At 38.7% G+C, this 21,597-nt stretch overlaps 1 protein-coding gene across 16 annotated transcripts in view; it reads right to left on the bottom strand.

Annotated features, from left to right (window-relative positions):
- Rbp6 (RNA-binding protein 6) overlaps positions 1–21,597 on the bottom strand; it is a 1,060,856-nt gene that overhangs the window by 1,011,822 nt on the left and 27,437 nt on the right. The window lies entirely within an intron of this gene.

The raw sequence follows: 21,597 nt of genomic DNA, 5'->3' as shown, positions 1-21,597 counted from the left end.
TAAAAATCTCTACAAGATGGTCTGCATGTCATTCAACTGTAGTTGTCCGTTCATCATGTTTGGGCTTTGGTACCTAACATTATGGCAGGGGGAAGGAAATGGTACTTTTGTACGAACAAATGAATTATATGCGTATTATGGCAGACACACCTAGCGGTGGGTATTAGGCTTGCAAATGACTTCATTCGAAATGTGCAGGTGGAACGATTTAATCGAGTATACGCGTTTTAAGCTTCCTTACCTGATTACATATATATTGTGACTTCATATCGAAATCATGTACAGAGAATTCTGAGGGGATTTTTGGGGCATTGGAAAAGCTTATTTTTGACGCAATCGAATAGGGATATTTTTGTAAATACAACACAGGTTTCACAAACTAAGCACAAAGCATTCCAGGGACCATGAGAAACGAAATTAATTTTACGGGGTGCCACATTCCTGTAAATCTAACATTGTATCTCACAAACAATGCAAAAATATCGCTCAAAGAAGACAGACAAACTAATCTCTTTTCCCCAAGAGTGAATTGGATTTATTAAAAAAAAAAAAGGAGGGGAGAGGTGCTTTGTTGTTAATCTTTATGTGAATCACACCCGACATTTATGCGCTGACCTCTTAACAAAATTATTCTTCTGCTCTACTGAACCGAATGCATTTGCAAATTAATTAAAAACAGGAGCCACTTTTCCCCCTATTCACTCATCAACAAAACAATTCAAAAGCACCCGCCTTCTTTTTTTTACCCCGTTTACACACTACTGGCGAGAGCAGGCTAGTCATGGACGCTTGCAAAATTGGTTCCTAATGACGATATATGGGCAACATAGGATGGGCAGAATGGAAAATGACTTGCAATTCTGCCACCGCCATAGAAAACCACTTCGCTGGACATGGCAACATGATGTTTGGTTTTAGATCTGAAGTGGTACGTGATTTACATTTCCAGTTAGAGCGCGCTGTCCGTAATTTATTTGGAAATGATCCTCCCCTCTGCCATTTGGTATTTTCCCCACTTTTATTCCACAATAATTTCCCGCTTACGCAAGCTCGACAACGTTTCACAGCCAGCACGTTTTGTAAAACAAAGGAGTTTATGGTAGGCAACGCACCAACTCATTCACTTAGCCGACGCTCAGGTAAAACTGCAAAATCAGCAAAAAGGGTGATGCAAGTTCCCATAGAACGTTTAATTCTGTTAATTACTTCCGCTTCTTTCACTAAGTGGTGCAATCAATTCAATAAACAATGTTTACCTATCAGGCAACAACTATGGTGCTAAATCAGGATTGTTCATAATACGGTTTCGCCATATCCTGTAGAATGGATTTCATTGGTCAGCTATATGAATTCTATGAGGTCCTAGCATCCATCAAGCAATACATAAACAATTTTAGGGAATAGTTTGGAATATGAAATTCTCTGATCACATTATACTAATATTAATCAGCATTATTCAAGATAAAAAGGATATTGTAAGGTGTAACAGTGCATGACGTCAGAGATTCTTGATTTGGCAGCGAGATGTCATACACGTGCTGAGGAAATAACGAATTTGCCTATCGGCAGCTACCACAAAGAGAATATCTACGAGGTACCTCGTTCAAAGTCACGGCGAACCAATCATTTACCTTTAAGATAGATTTATTATCTCAACCATCTTACGCATTTGTCTCTACGTTTAGTTACTAACAAATAAGCTATTTGTTAAGATCTAAAGGAGTTCACTATTTGTGAAAATATTCATATAATTTACATTACAAAAGTAGAAAGTAGGTAAATAATGACGTGCAATCCTTACGTAGTAATCAAATTGTTTTTTCGTGGTTCGTTTCAGTTCAGTTTATTTCACGAATACATTTCGCTAATATTATCTCTCGAAGGAACTTCCAATACTGTATGTCAAATCATAAACTGTTAATCATACTTTTTGTCTCTGGAAATAAATGCCATGTTTTCTGAAATTCCTTGCTATCCATCAAGTATGCATGTAATAGCACTGATCTATTAATTCTGCGTTAGGATCTTTCATGTGCCCAGGTCTAGGCAGATTACGACATATTTGGAAATCAGAAGGCTGCCATAACGTCAAACCTTATGCTCCGATAGTGCTTGTAAATTATAAAACCAACCAACGCACTAAGGAAATTATAGCCTTTCTCATAGTTGACTGCATTAATATTTACCAATGGGATGGGGTCAAAGATTTCTTAAAATGGGGCATACTGACGTCATGTTTATGTATCATTTCAGGATAAAGTTTTTACGACCGAGTGAAAAGACATGATAGAGAATGAGTGAAAGAACAAAAAATAAAGGAAGCGGGAGAGATGGAGAAAGAGAGAGAAGAGAAGTAGTCACAAGAGAGGAAGAGAGAGAGAGATAGAGACAGAGGAAGACATAATAAACAGAGACAGAGAGAAAGAACAAGGCACAGAAAGACAGAGGAGCGCGGGGGGGGGGGGAGAGAGAGATATGAACAAAAGGACAAGAAATAACAGAGAATTGATAGAGAGGAGGGTGAACAGAAAGAAGAGGAAAAATAGGGAATCAGTAGAGAGAGGGGTGGACTGAACAGAAGGAAGAGGAATGAGAGAGAGAGAGAGAGAGAGAGAGAGAGAGAGAGAGAGGGAGGTGTACCGAAGGAAGAGGAATAAAATAGAACCTATAGAAAGAGGGGTGAACAGAAGGATGAGGACAAGGAATAATAGAGAGATGGAGGGATGAACAGAAGAAAGAGGAATAACAGATTCGATAGAGAGAAAGGAAGAGGAACATGGAATCGATAGAGAAAGTAGAACAATAGAAGACGAAAGAGAGGAAGTAGAAAGAGGAATAACTGAAGATGGATAGGGAGGCGAGAATAAAGAAGATAAATGAGAGAGAAAACGTAAAGAAAGGTATAGAAAATGAAATCACCAAGAAGAGAGGAAGTAAACATGATAAATGAGATACTAGGGCTGAGAAAAGCAAAAGAAAAGCTGTGTACACAATACAAGAATATACACAAGTAGAAGACCATTTCCCATATTCCGGGGGGAGGGATCAAGTGACCTCTGCATGCCAGCCCATGGTCATCCCCTTGTGCCCACTATCATGCATTCCTAGAATTATCCATACGAACTTAACCACCATGCAATTTAGAGCTGTTTTTCTCTCGAAAATTGCGAGGCTTAACAGACAATAAGGCAAGAATCGATTAGCGAGCCCTCTGGGGTAGAAAAAATAAACTTTTATACGAAAGGGGAAAATACTTGTACAAATACGAATACGTGGATGACAAAAGGGAAAATTAGTTTCACCATGAAAAGACCTTGATTGATTCATAGTCATTGCTTCAGGAAACAGGACATTAACGCCAAATGACACGGACCCAATCAATCATTTCCTTTGCTTGGTTTGACCGCGTCAGAACCTCCCCCCTGGATCCCTCAGGCCAGGTTATAGAAATATCAGAAACCTTAACAAAGTAAAACGTTGGAATAACCAACCCTTTTTTTGTAATTTTGTTTGGGGGTGAGGAAGGCATCTCATATGCTTTTATCTTACTTGACGTCGCTTATCCCCCACTTTTAGCTAATCGCGAAAGTGAAAAATGATTGGATTGGACGCAGTGCGACTCGAATCTTCACTACAGAGAAATGCTGGATCGATAACTGAACTATCTCTTCTACTGAGGCGGCAAAAATACCATACACATACAGGGTGGCGCAAAAGTCATCACCTGCTTTTCTTAGCCTATAGTTTGGGTTTCAAATTAAACAAAGTAGTTTTTTTGGTGTTAAACTCTTATTGATACTTGTAAGTTTTATGTCCTCAATTTTTAAAGAAAACATCCAATAAATGACCATCATTCGAATTGATGCAAATTTGAGCTCTTTTTATTGCGCTTTCCATGGTGTTGAAAATCTGCGGGCAAATGTTTTCAATTGTCCATTAGTTGCTGTAACGTCTCTGGCTTATTCACATAAACCAATGACTTTAAATATCCCCAAAGGAAAAAGCTGGATCGGGCAGTTCGGGGGACCTGGCTGGCCGTGGCAAATCTCCAAAACGGGATAACTACTCTGCCCGGAAAAGTGTCACGCAAAATTGTCACAATTTTTTCACGTTCTTTTGGGGTATACTTATTCATTTTCGCACACAATAAATTTTGTGAGTATCTTCTATTTAACTGACAAAACACTACTGATATAAACAACAAGATGTCAAAATAAAGGTCAGTTCAAATAGGATGATGACTTTTGCGCCACCCTTTATAAATTAAGGTGACCAGATTTTTTAAACAACAAAACGGGACAATTTTCATATTTTCCTGAAGGAAAAACGGGACAAAACCGGACAGCAAAATGTACAAATTTTAATAAAAAAAATTGTATCGTCACAAATATTTATGTTTGAACTAATTAAATACTGTGCAAATAACTAATATAATATGGTGATATGCACTGCACTCCAGCCAAGCATTCCTTTACAATTAGAAGACATTCATTGGTATTTTGCTGATGAATGGATCTTTTTAGTACATCTTTCATTTCAAATAAAATATTACACACGTGTGATTAAAGTTTAAGTTATTAATCAACATAACTTTGAAATTTTGTGTACCAAAAGAGCTTTCATGTCACTTGTCCACAAACCATTTATGCGCGTGAACATTCGTTCATGGGGGGAGTTTAGTTCCAAGTAAACAGAGAGAAAACTCCAGTATTTAAAGAAAATTGGACATTGAAATGTGAAATAATTTCTACCTAACAATGTAGTAATAGAGAAGATGTATTGTTGCAGCAACTCTATGCCGATAAGTCATTGTCACTAAAAAGTAACATTTTGGCGCCCCGTTTTATGTTTCAAAAAAATCGGGACAGAAGCTCAAAAAGAGGAACTATCCCGGCTAATATGGGACTTAAAGTCACGTTAATCTATATATATAAAAATTGATGTATGTGTGAATATATGTATGTATGTTTGTTCCGGCCGCGGTAGCTCAATCGTTAGGGCGTCTACCATGCGAGACACCCGGGTTCGATCCCCGGCAGGGGACAACAGGGACTTTTTCAACCTGTTCGAGCGGCTCCGGCGCCCACCCAGCGTCGTATAAACTGAGATCCTGGAGGAAACTCTGGGGGGTGTAAGGCGGCCAGGGGCGTGGCGCTGATCACATCACCTCCAGCTCGGCCGAGATCAAGAAAGTGTGAGGCCCCAACCCCACACCCCCATACGCCTTCATGGTGTGGTGCAAAGCACAGGGGAGCACGCTTATGTTTGTTCCGGCATAACTCTCGAACGCCTGGAGCAATTTCAACCAAACTTGGTAAACATATCACTTGCAATCTGCAAAGAAATATTCTGGGGGTAAGACACCCTTGGCACCCCTAGGGGTAGGGATGGAAAGGGGTGACATGTAAAAATAATCGAAAACGACCGATATTAGTGTGGAATCTAAGACGCTAAGATTAGTGACAATTCTTATGCCGTTCAATTTATTTATTCTTGCTACTGGACGTGAAACTAAAAATGTTGTTTATAATCAAGGTTTGAGTTAAATTAACATTATAGTGAATTTGTAAAAGATTTTACTTTTTGTATACTGTACTTATACTTTTAAATACCTGTAAATAAAATTAGTTACATTTTACACTATAGTTAGAATTCATTAATTTCCTGTCTAATAGAAGATTGGGATAAATAAATACTCGAACAACGCCGGGTAATCACCTAGTATAATCACAAATTAATCTTCAATCCCGGAGCGCAGATATTACAAGCATTTTTCTCCCATTAACTAAACATATTTCGGCCCAATATTCCACTGCTGGACGCTTAGGTGAGATCTGTTAGGTTTGGTTTTCGTAGGAATCTATACCTCTGAAGTAGCATAGACTAGATAGATTTAGTTGCCTAGTTTTTAAACACTTCCATATAGGTTTTTATTTTTAAGTGATTTGCTTTACTTCGATTTTCTGCCACTTTTGGCTCATCGCGAAGATAAGTATGAGCGATGATATGATGAAATATTTTAGGTGGGAAACTATGGGCAATTTGGACCATGCTTTGCTCATGTTTGGACATAAGAACTTGAGTATGGAGTAAAATTGCACACACCTGGTTAACGAACTCTATTGTATGTAACATAATGAGTTTAGAAAATAGTACAAATGAACAATCGCACTACGGTTCTACAGGCGTTGTTTCAGCACGTGTTACAATTATTATCGCACTAACCGTATTACGTTTGCGTTCAGAGAACATACTTTCCCTAAGCTCCCAAGTCTCAATCACTCTCTCACGTAGTACACCATGACGGACTACAGTTTGCAGACTAACGAGTCTCTGGCGCCTGATCTCACAGCTATAGTATGATCCTCTGTGGGACTCGTGTTGTATGCATTCCACTTGTCTTTGTGATTGTCCTTTCATCCATTTCATTTTATCATAATTCATCGTCTTCTGCCAAAAGTTTCAGAAAAGCGATGTAAAATAAATCAATCAATTAATAAGAATGAAGTTTCAGGTTTTCATTGATTGATTTAGTTTATTTTACTTTGCTTATCAGCCACTTATGGTTAATCGCGAAGATGATAATATGATGAAATTGATGAATATACACTCACAAAGAACACCCATGCCCAGGGCGGGATTTTAACCCGGGATCTCTGGCGTCGTAGTGCGGTGTTCTAACAACTCCGCCACGAAAGCCGGCACAAGTTTTAGGTATTCACCTGCATTTGCTCAAGAAAATAAAAGTATTCCCAAATCCTGGCAATAACAAAACCGACTAAATTTTTACCTGCCTTTTCCCAAGATTTTGAATGTATTTCCAAAATTCCCCAGCTTTTTCCAAGACCTTCAGGTCAGTGGGAACCCTGTGCGCTTTATACTGTGCGACACAACAGCACGAAGTCGCATGCGACAGCATCGGACATAATACGACAGCCGCATGTTGCCTAAATATAACGCCAGTGGAAAGGTGTACAAAAAACGTCAAATTTCGTTGGACACTGGACGGACCCGTAGCTTTACGGTTGCTTAGCACATCGCATTGGCAACACTGTCTACGTCACAGACGCAGCCACAAGGGTTTGGAACGGGAGAAGTGGAAAAAAAATTATGTAGTGGGGGAAGGAAATGGCCCTGCGAAGACAAAGAAGTACGGCCAGGTGAGCGAATACCCAAGATACGGGTTGCAAACGAACGTCTTGGCAAAACAGTGCACTGGAGAAGAAAAAAAGTATCCGTGCGAATGACAAGAAAGAAAGGTGCACACGGAAAATAAGAAAAAAGTGTTCCTCGTTCCTGTTGGAATACCAAACGGCAAACTGGTCTTAAAAGACGTACTGCAGCTTCCACCTCATTAAGTTATTTAAAGATGCAATGCCATGCGTATTATAAATAGCTAATGGCTTCCGAGCCACGCTGTAATTTGTCGCACAGTTTAAAGACAATGTCGGATCTTATTCACATACAACTATCCTCTGTGGCTCATAATTTGATGATTGATTTTGCAATTTCGCGGCTGAATTCGTGCAAAGTTAGAAATGAAAAATAGCAAACAGTATAATACGAGGTGAGTACAATGCACATAATGTAGAAATGATGTGAAAAATATCTGGCCATTTTAACTTTCCAAGTAAAACTATTAAAAAATTCTGTGCCCAGTTGACGATCAACCACCAAGCGCTTATGCCGAAAAAAAAATAGGGTAAAGCTGAAATTTGGCGGGATGATAGACCATAATAATAGATGTTTTTCTCACGAAAGTCTCCGCCTATTCCTTGCTTCCCCCTGCCCCGCCGCACTGAAGATGAAAATGGCGCCAAATTGCAATCACTCTAATATCTCTGAAACAAAGCATCGTAGGACCTTCAAAATTTCTTAAAATCGTTTACGGTCCCCGGTTCGAATCCTGGCAAAGGCATGGGTGTTCTTTGCGAGTGTTCCATCAATTAGACAAGTGGCAGACAAGCGAAGTAAAACAAATCAATCAATTAGCTAATTAAAATCGATCATTCGTGTTATCAGTTGAAACTTTTCTTACGTAACTGTTTTCCGTTCTCGTACACAATTCCACGAAAAATGGAGAAAAATCTAAGCAGTTTTTGAAAATTTTGGCTAATATTTCTTAAACGAAAGAAAATTTTCAAAAACGTTTCAAGTAACAATTCCAAAGTTTTTCCAAAAATTCGCGTAACTTCGCAAGTTATCTTTCACAAAAAATTAGTTTTGTTTATCATCTTATCCTCTTTCAATCACTTTCTGGCAATAATCAACTTTTTTCTACATTGTCGTAAAACTAAGCATCCTAGATCTTGTACGAATTTTATGATTCGATTTGCACGTCAAAACAAACCACTTTCCACTGGTTATGCGATGGTGAAATAAGGGCAAAAAGTGATACGAGCTTCGGATCTAAATGAAAATAGTCGTTTATTTACATTTATCATTGTGCTTGCATTTCACACCACGTAACTTCACGAGGCGGTGACGTCACACTTGAAATTCTGCATCGTGTCATGTATTTCTTGCTCCGTTGCAATCGCAGGATATAGAACTAAAGCACAGGAAAAAAACAACCACTGCAAAATTCAATACGCCCCGATGGAACTGCGGTCGAATGCACGTCAGACAACTGGACGATACGCCGGCACACCTCGGAAAACAATACCACAACGCAATGGCACGGCGGGAAAAAAACAAGCAGAAATGAATACCCATTGTCCTGAATTGAAGAACCGTAAAGTATTCGTGGCATTTTCGGGAATATTTTTATGAGCGTTAAAAAACTGCGATTAGCGTAAAGAAATATTGAATCTGAGGTATAACCGCATATGCTGTGAAATTTGAAACTGTCACGAGTCTCCAAACTGAACAGTTTGGTTAGTTTACACTATTTTTCCAATACCAAATTATATATTTATGCGATGATCTAAAAAAGAGAAGACATAACACCCACACCAAAATGATCATATTATACATTTAAAAATTGGTGTAGACCGAAATATGTGCACTGCTTTGACAGAGGTTGAGAAGAAGATGAAGAAAATTAGAAGATATACTGTGTCGGTTGAAATGTGGGGATAGATTGTGTTTTGTTATTGTCTTACGTATTTTATTGAGTTTTTGTAACATGGAGTTATGTTACAATAAATCATACTGAAGTTACCGTTTTGCCTAATTAACGATGAGTAAATGAGAAACAGAGGAACGATATTTTCTGCAAAGAACTTTTGTAGAAGTGGTGTATTTGGACTTGAACCTGCATTTTTCATCCTACATCATTCATGTCATTAGGGGTGCTCACGGGAAAGATTATGGAGCAGACCGTTTCATCAAAATTTTATTTTCCCCTTAAAATAATATAAAATTCAACGTGCAGCATTATGTGCGATGAAGGGAGGAGGGGGAATACGAATATATTTCCTTAGTAATTCATTTACTTTACCTGATTCCAAGTCACTTTTGCTACTAGGTGAACCATATTTAATCCTTTACATTACGAAAAGGAAGAATTTAGGAGAGAGGGTACAGTTTATATATTTAAAAAAAAGGACATTCAGTAATATGATAGTAGACAAGTTGTCGAAATTAAATAAACTACTTTATGGGGATTATGACATGATCTGAGGAGAACGGGGCCTTGAGATCGATGGGCACCTCTACATGTTATTATTAATAGGGCCTAAGTATTACTATAATGCATGCTGGGAATTGAGACTTGGGGCTTGGAGTCTCGAACTTGAATATTACACGTTTAGTACACTTACCTTAAAGTGTACCATGACCTTTGCAGACAAAGGCTGCGAATGCAAGAATCTTCCATGTAAGGTACTTTTCCTTGACTATTCCTAATTATATATTTGAATTTGCAGCTTAAATAACAAACTGTTCACACTTGTATTCTGGTATACTTGGTAAGGTGTTAATATGGACCCAATTAGAGAGCAGACTGACATACAAAATACGGAAGGGGACCAATACATTATGCTCTACTGTTCTGAAATGGCAAAGCTGTTGAAACAATGCAACAGCAGTACACCACTTCCAATGTAATACTGCAATATTTGACTGCTTTGGACAGCATAGAATTCGAGTTTGCACGAAAATATTGTGAAAAAATCCCGGGAGAATGGTAAGGAATGGGACGAAGGGTTACTTTTATGATGTCATCGCATAGGAATGAAATATCTCCACGCAATAGCTTCAGATTCCAAATCCAATTTTATCAACGATAATATATAGTCCGCATGTTGACCAGTCTTCATATTTGAACTGAATGAACCGATGAAAATGATAAGACGTGAGTTTTGCCATGAAGAAATAGGGAAAAAAGGGCAAGCAAACCGACTTTGATTCCTGAAAAATGAATCAGCTGCACTTTGAATTCTGCATGCATATCTGGCATGAAAAAATTGGGTGGGGGTTTAAAATAAATGCAGAGACCTTCGATTACCCGAGATGCAACAGTCTAGCAACATTTCCCTAATCAATAAATCCAAATGCCGAACCTTTGCTGCACTGGAATAGAAAAAAAATGAATAGCAATCCATCAATGCTGCCGACATGGCCTTTGGCAAGCGTCCATTAGCTGTGTTTATCAGGAATTCCGCCAGTTTTCTCCCCATTCGTTTATCTTGTTTGTCTATTAAAGGTTTCACAATACAAGTTGTTTTACTTGCGAGCATTTTCTCATCAAAACATCGCCCTCTAGAGGCGCATTTCATCGCCCAGTCCTGCCGCTACGGCGCTGTTAACGTTCGAATCACGGTGTATGCGATGCATACTAAGTATCTCTTTTTCCCACCGAAACGCTGATTTAGCCATCCCACCCCTACGCAAACACCCACGCGCAAGAGCTCGTGTTCGCTTTTAATTGTGTGCCATTTCCGTTGTTCCTTTTTAACGGAAGTATTTCACAAAGTCGTCCGGTGAATAAGAAGCTTTCGGTTTGCTCTAATTATGTGATGCCAGAAAATGGATACACTCTGTGAACAATTGAATTCATTCGGTTGCTAGTGGAGACATCTAGCTGATTCCCGTTGCGACAGACGCTGCAACACAAAGTAATTGCACATTTTTTTTTATATACAATACGTTTTAATTGTACAATGTCCTTCTCTTAGGGAAGTGATAACAGACACGCGACACGGAGAATTCACACCGACGCAAGGACACAGGTCCACACCGAAGCGGAAAGCGACAAGATGCATGTTGAGAAAACGGCCCAGCCTGAGTGACACGGAATCGAGAAACGACACTTGCAGCTGTCGTCTCGCTTCGGTTCGAAAGATTACATTTATTACTGATGATCTGCTTCCAAGCGACAAGCTATACTTGCCGCTACTGCGGACTGGCTCGTTCCTAAGCGGCATGTGCCGCGGGTCGCTTGTAGCTTCAGTGTGAAAGCTCCCTCATACAGCACGTTTTTCACGTACACAAAAAATAATACCCTAACGCCGATCCAAACGCCCGAGTTATAATGATGAACCCGTCGTGCACTTTAAGTGTTCGGTAATTATTCCTATTCTACTTGTATACGCTTAGGGAAACGCTTGGCTTGTTCCCGAAAAAATATTCTTCAATTATAATGCACATGGAAGATTACCATATTTTTGACCAGAGCTTAAATATTGTTTAGTACAGTAAAAGTAAGTCTGCACCTTATACAAAACATTATCTGCGAACATTGTCCAGTCTTCGCATAAAGATTCTATGCCACTACACACCTTGAGACAATCAAGGGGCCGTTATGGATTTGTATTGAAATTTCTCTCATACACGTAATTTTTGTGTATGAGATTTGGACTTTGTTGCTATCCAATCATGTCTAACTTCATTAATAAATTATCATTCCAACCGATATTTTCTCTTTATCATATTAATTAGTCTACATATAACAAATGCCCAGATATATAAAAAAGTAGTTTTATCATTATAACTTACTCATTTCATTTAGTTGCCTGACCTGCCACCTAGTGGAGCGTTCGAATTGAGAAAATATTTGCTTCTTGCTTCGAGTTTTTGATCTATATTCATCCACGGCGTAGTCACATAAAGTGAAATGACACAATAAACCTTTCCCGCAAAACCATGGCAAATTACATCTTCGTTAGGTGTCCATATTGACGTGGAATCTGACATTTTGGTCACAAATAATGGAAGGATACTCGTCAGATGTAACGTAATGTCCTCACCAAAAATCTAACGATAAAACTTCTAATCCGGTATGCTTGAACAAGACATAGGGTTCATTTCTTTGGGCGAGTTCTAAGAAACACAAACATACAGAGAAATTACAATCTTCACAAGTTCAAAGCCTATTCTGACCAAGCATAGACAAACATCAGACAAGCATAACAAATCGCTTCTTTCAAAGCGCAAACATTTTTTTTCTTAGAAGTATCCAAAGAAATATGATAGCGGTAATACAACATCATTCAATCGGTTTCTCTATTCAACCACCTTTTTTTCCGCGAAGCCCGCGACTTTTTTCATAACGGTTGAATGTTTTATCATTGCTTATACAATTTTTGTCAACGGTGTATCTCAAACGTTATCCAAATAAATTTCCAAATGAAATTGACTACATATGCGGACTATACACGTACAATTGTCTTTCACTGTGACTGGTAGCTAATTGTGTGTTTTATTTCGTATTACTGCCTATTCTTTTCAGGGTACAAATGTGTTTTGATTCAAAGCGTAGCGAGCTGTACAGTGAATGTGTATGTATTAGTACGCAAATTGTCCAATATCCTCATTCATTTTCTCCTTGAATCATGAATTGTGTAACAATATGAATGAACATTACGATATATATATATATATATATATATATATATATATATATATATATATATATATATATATATACACACACATATACATATATAAGCATCCCGCTCTATTGAAGACATCGCAAATAAGTAAAAATGAGTCTATCAAGATTCTTGAAGAGTACAATGCAAAAGGAAGAATACCAAGGTTTATAAAGAAGCAAATAGAAACAAAAAACTTTTTTAAACTTGGCAATCCAACCATAATAAAATTAAATTTATATTGTCATTCAAACCTTACTACGGATTATTTTTACAAGTAGGCAAGAATTTTCCCCTGCATTGGATGATGTTCTAAATTAATAGAGAAATAACTAATATTATGTGCAAAACATGGCTCTATATGACCAACGATTCAACTTTCAGTAGCTTAAAGACTTAACTATTTGTAGCTATATGATAATAATTTAGCTTCATTGTTCATGTACATTATTGTCCATAATAATATTGTGTTTTACATCGATTTCTAGCTTCGATTTTTGGTACGGGCAGTCTAGTTTCGAAATATTGTAAATACTCTTAAGCACAGCATACTGTAACCGATATTCACGTCGTCCGTTTGTACTGTTACATATATTGGTCTTAACCGGTTGGTACTATTTGTCCGTTTTCTTATCACCACATGTCTACAAATGACATAGGGGCGAACGTTCTTTAAAGCCTACTATCAGGTGCTTCGTGTTCCATAAATATAGCAGGTAGAAGGGAAAAAATAGGACAAAAAAACTGCGGCCGGAGGGTGCTATTAGTTGAATGACGATGTTTATTATAATTATTTTAGCTATTCGGCACGTGAGATGTACAAGCCGAAAGCTTGTGATAGATGATGCTTTATGGATATTACCGAAACGTGCCACCTGACTAATTGATCTCGTCACAGAGGATTTCGGGTTCGAACCCCGAACCTGGGCATGGATATTCCTTTGCGAGTGTACATCATTCATCATTATCGTCCCAATTAACCAAAAGAAGCTGAAAAACGACAAATGTGGATCATTGGAAGACAAATACAAACTATAACTTTTGATCAAGACGAGACCGCGATATCGGGCCTCCCCCATGGCGCAGTGGTAGCGTCATTGCCTTGTAATCAAGGGGTCCCGGGTTCGATACCCGGTGGAGGCACAAGTGGTTCGGATCCCACTTTAAACTGTAGGTCCAGTCCCGATTAGCCTTACTGTGCATAAAGTGGACTTAAAACACCAACTCAAACCAAGAGACCGCGATATGAATTCGTAACGCGATCCCTACAACGGACTCGTCTCGGCTCGGCACCATACCTGAAACCTTAGACGAGACGGAAGTAAAAAATCGACGCTGTCAATTAAAACCAGACACACGCAACGGAAATCAAGAAGCCTTTTTTTTTCTGCAAAAGTTTTATGGGGCAAGGCCGCCTTGGCGAATTGAGCTCATGCTACGGCAGGATGAATTGATTAAAAATGGAACAGAAGTCAGAGTAGATGAAAGAGCTAACTCATCAGGCACGTTGGGGAAAAGTAGGGAATCGATCTGGTGGTACCACGCGGTCCAACCTTCTCCATCGTCCACGGTGGGATCATCCAACAACTTAAGAACACTCAACAACGGAGGCATGCGACTGCCTCATAATAGAATTATTAACGATTTTTACCAATCTAGTTGATTCCTGTTAATAATACAGAAAAAATATACTCACATAACTAAAATAATAAGATGAGCAACATTTTATCACTGGCAAAGAAAATATTACTATACATCAGGACTAACATGCGTGCGATTTTACGCGGAAATTTTAGTATCTAACGCACAAAATTATATCATTAACGTCATATGGCGTCCTTCCATCCGAACAGGGGCAAGAAAAACGAAACAAATGTTTATGTAGGACAGTTTTTCCATTTAGTAATAGGCTTGTCATCACAGTTTTGAAACTGTTTTACTAAGTGGCGGCGATTGGATGCCAAAACTGGAGCGGGGGGAGGGGGCAAAATTAATAGGAGGGCAAGTTAGACAAGGCTTTGCATTAAGAGGTCATGGGCAAAAGTGGGGGTAACTGCCCCCTAATCGCCTCCACTGGTTTTACTGTTACTACACACAAGAAATCGAAATGGATTAGATCATGTTTAATCACTCTTGACGGATCATTTGACAGTTCAACAGATTATTTTGGTTTCTTTGAAGATCGTGTCGGATCATCTTAGCTGATGCACACTCTGTGCATGACCCGGAACAGTAGTTGATGAAAATGTCCTTTTACTGCGCATTTATGTGTGCATTTTGATGCAGCAGAGTGTGCACTGTATGCGTTACTGAGTCAACATGTTTGTGCCGATTGACACATTTTGAGTTCTGTGTGATAGTTTTGCAAGTTGTTTTCAAACCGTTCTCGCATCAGTAATTTTGCAAATTTTTAAAACTATTTCAGTGTCAGTAATCGCAATATTAAGCTCGGCCTGTTGTGCAAGATACCACAGAGCTGAATACATTTTGCACCAAAAAAAATGCATATTTCAAACCATACCACTAAACTATGCAAAATTATCCACTCTTATCATCGCGATTAATACTGAAGGACCAAAAGCAACGTAACATTTTGTGACGTTTGAAGAATATTTGACGTCCAACAGCTGTACATAGGTCAAGGGACTTCAAAGTTTAATACCTTGTAGCGTGTCCGCATTAAAAAAGAGAGGATGTCTCATGCCTGCAACTGAAATTTTACTGTGAGAAGTCAGTGTTTCCAGACAATGAAGATAATACGAAACGCTTGATATAATATTATACGACCGTCACACAGCATTCAAATGTAGTCATTGTGCCTTCACAGTTCATATGGCTTAAGCACAAGTTTCAATATCTTCAATTGAAGATGAAATTGATATAGTTTATAGACAAGAGAACTAGCAAGTTTCAGGAGGATTTTTGGACGGACCATTTAAAATGGAGAGTTGTGGAGACGGCATAACGAAAGGAGTGGGATGTCCACGCAATGGATGGCAATAAAAATGGCCATGAAAAGTTATGCTAAATGTGCTCCTAAGGGATGTTGGCAAGAGACAGAGACATAAGAGAGAGAGATGCATATTCTTATGAAAGTCAAGAAGCACGAAGAATCCAAAGAAGAAGATAAAGTACACATTTCTCCAATACAAAATTATATTTTGTTTACCTTTGTAATAAATATTGGCTATTGCTGTCCTTGATCAATTCTGTGCAAACACACGGCAACGCAATTCTTCCAGTTCATTATTACTTAGCACACTAGTGATCATTTCTCTTACGTTTTTAGTGATAACTCTCCGTTCTAAACTTGCAGTGAATCGTAAAATTATGATCCATGTTTATCAATGGGGTCTGGTGTGCACCAAACCCTTTATCAATGCGGATCAAGCCGAAACGTAACGTAACATTACAAACAAAATTACTACAAACATTTTAAGTCTATTCGATTAAGAATCAAGGAAACCGCTTTTCGTTAATTTGCTGTTTTTTCTGGATGGGCCTCTGAACAAGATGTTTCCTAGTTATTTCAATAAGTTAGAGAATTTTTGATACGTGTATGTGCTGAGGGTGCAAATTCGGTATCTTCATTATCTCAGCTGGAATTTAATTGTCATCTCAGTTCGTAAAATTTAGCATCTCTTTCTGTCATAACCACAAGCACCAGTGTGAGAGCGAAAAAAGAATACAACTAAATGAAGTATTTATACGCAGTAGTTTCTCAGATACAGCATATCGACCGATAATTCAACAGCACAAAGACCAGAGAATCAAATCACCAGCATTGGAACGAAATACCTTAGCGGGCAGATATCGAGGCAACGAGCATTAAAAAAAATCCTTAAATAACATGGTTAATTAGTGGCATTTTTATCGCTAAATATGTGGCGGACATATCTCGTAGTTATCCTTGATCAGGAATTCTCCACGTTCCTGGTCGTTTTTTTTACGGCAACCGGCAATAACTACTCCCCTGGGGGTATAGGATATCGTAAGTACAGGAAACATAAGCTGGTAAGTCGATAATGTCCGACGGAACTTTCTACATGGTTGGTGCCCGCACAAACGTCAGTGTTGGTGGAATTACTTTAGTAACAATTTAAGTCACAGATTACTATTCTTTTCCGCTTCAAGCTCGGTTGAACCTTGGGTTAAATAGCTTCGAGTCTCGGCTACGCAAGCTATTGCGAATATCTAGACAACGGCGAATGAAACCCACACGAAAATTCATGCGAATGCTCTAGAAGGGATTCTAAGCACACGTAAATTTTCAAAATTTCGAATAACATACCGTTAGCGGTTTCTCGAAACGATAGGAAGTTTGGAAAACAACTTCAGTGGGCTCGGCCAGAAGTCCAACCGACTCTTAATATTAATTACTTTACATCGTGTAGTATAGACTCTTAAATAATTTCACCAGTACTATATTTGTTCCATAGAACTGGGTTAGAAAGACAAGGTTGGTACCAAATTGGCACCAAATGTATCACAGGTGTGGTGTTTATGGAGGGAGAACCTATGTCCAATTATGTAAATATTGAAAAGTAATTTCATTACACAATTTCCCGTTGGAACATTTTTTGCATCAGTTCGACATTATTAAGACAGAAAAAGGTTATCTCCATCCCATCTACAAATTCTGGATACTTTAAGGTTCTCACTTGCGGAATACCTTAACAGGAGGTCAGAAATCACAAGCCTCCGAGAGTTCCGTGTTCGATTCATGAGTGTCCCACTATGTTCAACCATTTCACTTAATCACCACTGCAATAAGCCAATAGAGGTAAAGAAAGGGAAGTTAAATAACCAAACATAAGGAATGGCCAAGAGTTACGAGGTTTTAAAAGTACACTTTATGCACAGATAGGCTAATGGGGACGATTCACAATTTAAAGTGGGATCCGAACCACTATGTGCATCCACCGGGTATCGGACACTGGACCCCTTGATTACAAGGCGAAGATGTTAAGAGCTACGCCATCAGGGAGTCTAAAATTGCCAGAAATAATGTATGGGGAAACATGAATCTTCGACAGGTCCAATATCAACCTTAATAAGGATAAAACCGGTCATTCAAAAATAGACGTTCAACAGACTAGCACAAAACGGCAAAATGTCCTGTTCACACATGATCAAACGACTATATTCATTTGTATATAAATAGTGAACTTACTTTTAACTGGGGTGCAAATGGTGGCCCTTTCTGAGCACACACAAATGTCAATCACTCTTCCACATAGTACCCTGGACTGCATTTTGCAGACCAGCGAGGCTCTAACGTCTGGACTCACAGCCAATCCTCTGTGGTGCTACCTAAGTGTGTTTGTGAATGTCTTTTCACCAATTTGATTTCATCAACTTTCATCCCGATCTTTGCGATTAGCAAAAAGTAGCAGAAAAGCGAAGTAAAACTAAACAAATGAATGAAAGGCGCATCTAAACTGAAAAAAGAGGCGTAGCTTCCAGATATAACGCACATCGCACTGTCAGTTTAAAATATACTCAAGAGTTAAAAATATCCAGGAAGGACATGCAACTATTGGTGGAGGTACCTAGCCTCAGTATTTATACCTTTTTATTCAAGGAGCAGTTCGACCGGTCTTGGACAAAAGTGCTGTATAAAGAAGCGGCACTACTAAGTACGGCGAGTGTACGTAGGTCGCACCTCTACGAAAATAACTTTCCAGTAGAAAAGTATGACAGTCAGTCAGGTGTACTTTCAGGCTTATGCACTACATTAACATCAGTTAATTCGCATCATGCCAGGTTGCGCCTTATTATTTCTTTGCTTTTCACATGTAGCCTGGTTTGTTCTCGGTCTTCTCATATGAACGCCAGTCTCGTTCTCGTCTCGAAATAAAGACACAAAAAACTTAAAGTTTGCACACGTTTAGCAACGCGCATAGCCTAGCTGTATTTAGGCGATAACTTTGTCTTGTCATACCTTGCACTCTAGTTTACTGAAGTTTAGAACGAGACGAGACTCGTGCCGAGAAGTCTCGATCTCATTTCGATTATTGCCGATCATTTTTGTACACTCGTCTCACTAAGTACTCCGGCAGTTTCTTTACACAGCGTATATGCAGATGACACAATTCAACCTACATGCGTATCAATATACGCTGTGTAAACACACCTTATTACCAAATTCTTTGACCCTGCACCATTTCTATTATATCAGACAGCTATAACTGCGTCTGCCTGCACAGGCAAAGTCAAGAATAGGAAAGAAATTGTAGACGGAAGTGGTACAGATGCAACAACTTGACATTCCATGGGACGCCCACAACAAAGTGTCTACTAAAGACACTGGAACCGAAAATACAGTATCACCCCCTGACCACAATTTGCTCATTAACCCAAAATATTAATAAAGGTGTGGAGGGACAGACCCTCACACTCACCACTGTGAACGCACAATCCTTCAGTAGATTTTTCCTCCAGTGTCGATATGTTTAACGAATGAGCTACTTTATCAATAATAATATGTACTTTATGCAAAATGCTTCTTCGTAAAATATTTCAAGCAATTACTGCACATAATTTCCTTAAAATATTAAAGTACTGTACAGTGGCGCCAACTTATGTGGGCCCGTAGGATCCGAGCTCATCCAATAATTTGACGTGTTATTATTTGTAGTATTATATATTTGTTAGTTCATTAACCATTTACGGTGGATTTGCTTATTGAAATCCGTAAATAACTTTAAAAAATAAGTAAGGATGCATTGTTGATGTGTATTAATATCATGACATTTCTTAATGATCTTATAACTCAAGCATTTGAGCCCACCCAATGTTTATCAAAGGTGGCGCCCTTGGTACTGTACACTAGTTTCAGAGTGCAATAAGGAAACGTCATGGGAGATATTTTTTCTTGGTATTTTTTTTCGTTTTACGTCGCTCGTCTACTTTTTTGGTTAATTCCAACGATTAGCATGGATGATAATTTAAGGAAAATGATGCGCACAAAACCCAAAATATGTCACTTAAGTAGTTGACGAATACAACCTAAAATACATTTTCACTAAAAATGTGCATCATTGTAAAGGGCGGATTACAACAACAAAAATCATCCTCCCATGCTACGAGATAATGCTTCTTTCTCTTATGCGGCTACCTCTGTGGCCGAGTGTGATACCGAAGGTACTAGGTTCGAGTTCCAGGCTAAGCATGACTGTTCCTTATCGAATATCCCTCATCAATGCATCTAACGACCATGTATCGTCGGAATTAGCCAAACCTGGCAACAATGCGAGGCAAAACACATACAAATTGTATTTTTCACTTGAATGGGTTAGGACTTTCAGATTACAAGATACGAAATATGTTTCTCTAACTGCCTCCGAAATTAAAAGTATTTTTTCCATGACTGCGGATAGGCCGGGAATAATTTGACGTACACTTTAACCCTTCTAATATTTGAGAAGGTGAGAATGCATAATTTTAAAGGATTTTTCTTTATAAAAAAAAAGAATAATAATATATAGCTAATACAATTTCTGTTAGTGCAAAACCTTTACAATCTTCTTTACACTGTATCAGCAGTCAATGGCATGGAATTATTAGATTAAATTATTAAATGAGAGAACTTTGATTTTAGGCATTTCATTATTCACGATATCATTACCTTTGATCTTTTCAGTACCTCTTTGGCTGGCAGATTTTGGTGCATAGACATCCGAGCTCTAATTATTGCGAATCGAAGAGATCAATATGCTTAAACTCCACTCTTAAACAGTATTCGAATCATATCGATTCGCTCCGGCGGAATAACTTTTTCCGGCCTATTACGTCGCATCAAATCGGCATCAAGAACGCACGTGACACTGGGTCTAAACAAGCACGATTTTTACTTAGCTTAGGAAGTTTTGTGCTTATTGCACATGCTGTTGCTTCATTATAGGTCGTGAAGAATAGCCCGAGTTGTATTTCGACTTTGGGGAGAGGGGGCAAGGTACTTTCTGCCCCCCTAAAATTCACGTAGAGGGACAGATATATATATATATATATATATATATATATATATATATATATATATATATATATATATATATATATTTACGTACATAAATTATTGTTTAAGTCAACCTTGCCCTCCCCCAAAATTTATATTAAGCTCTCGCCTGATTTTTTTAAAGTAGGACTTAATTCATTTTGCGTGGGTGAGTTACTCTTGCTTTCAAGCCTTGGATGCAACATGAAAAAAATTGTACTTCTTTATTATTGTTGCACAATATAGATTTGCACTATAACCTTGGCCTGCCAAAGAAATAAGCTTGATTGTGCAACACAGCAGATATTACTCAACTCTTCGTCGTTGCTTCGAGAGTCATCAACGAGAAGGTGGGTTCAGAATTCACAGGAGAGAACAGAAAACAAATTCTCACGTGGAAGTTGGACCACGTCGTACGTAGATCACTGTAGGGTTACTGCCCTAGCTACTGCCTAACGGGTGCATAGCCAGGACATGTGCCGTAATAGCGTGAGGATTACCTTACGCCAAAGCAACTTCGGGCTTAGCCAGCATGTGAGCACGAAACCACGTCGTTTTCAAGGACAGCAGAACACGCAATTTTTTGTTGAGTACGTACCCATTTGCATAGGAGATGCGGTTTTCAGGGCGACCAAAGCAAGATAAAAATGAGTTGGGTCAAGCAGGCACTGTGCTGTTCTTTCCGAACCGGGCTGGCGCTACACTTCTTACGCCACGCGCTTTCCTCCCATCTGCAGGATCTTTGAATCGATGGCCGGGACAGGAGGGGGAAGGGCCACAGAGGGA

The sequence above is a fragment of the Lepisma saccharinum genome, chromosome 9 (assembly GCF_977018435.1).
Source record: "Lepisma saccharinum chromosome 9, izLepSacc3.1, whole genome shotgun sequence".
Classification (NCBI taxonomy): Eukaryota; Metazoa; Arthropoda; class Insecta; order Zygentoma; family Lepismatidae; genus Lepisma; species Lepisma saccharinum.
Note: the sequence above shows the minus strand (reverse complement) of the source record. Positions and strands in the feature narration are given on the sequence as shown.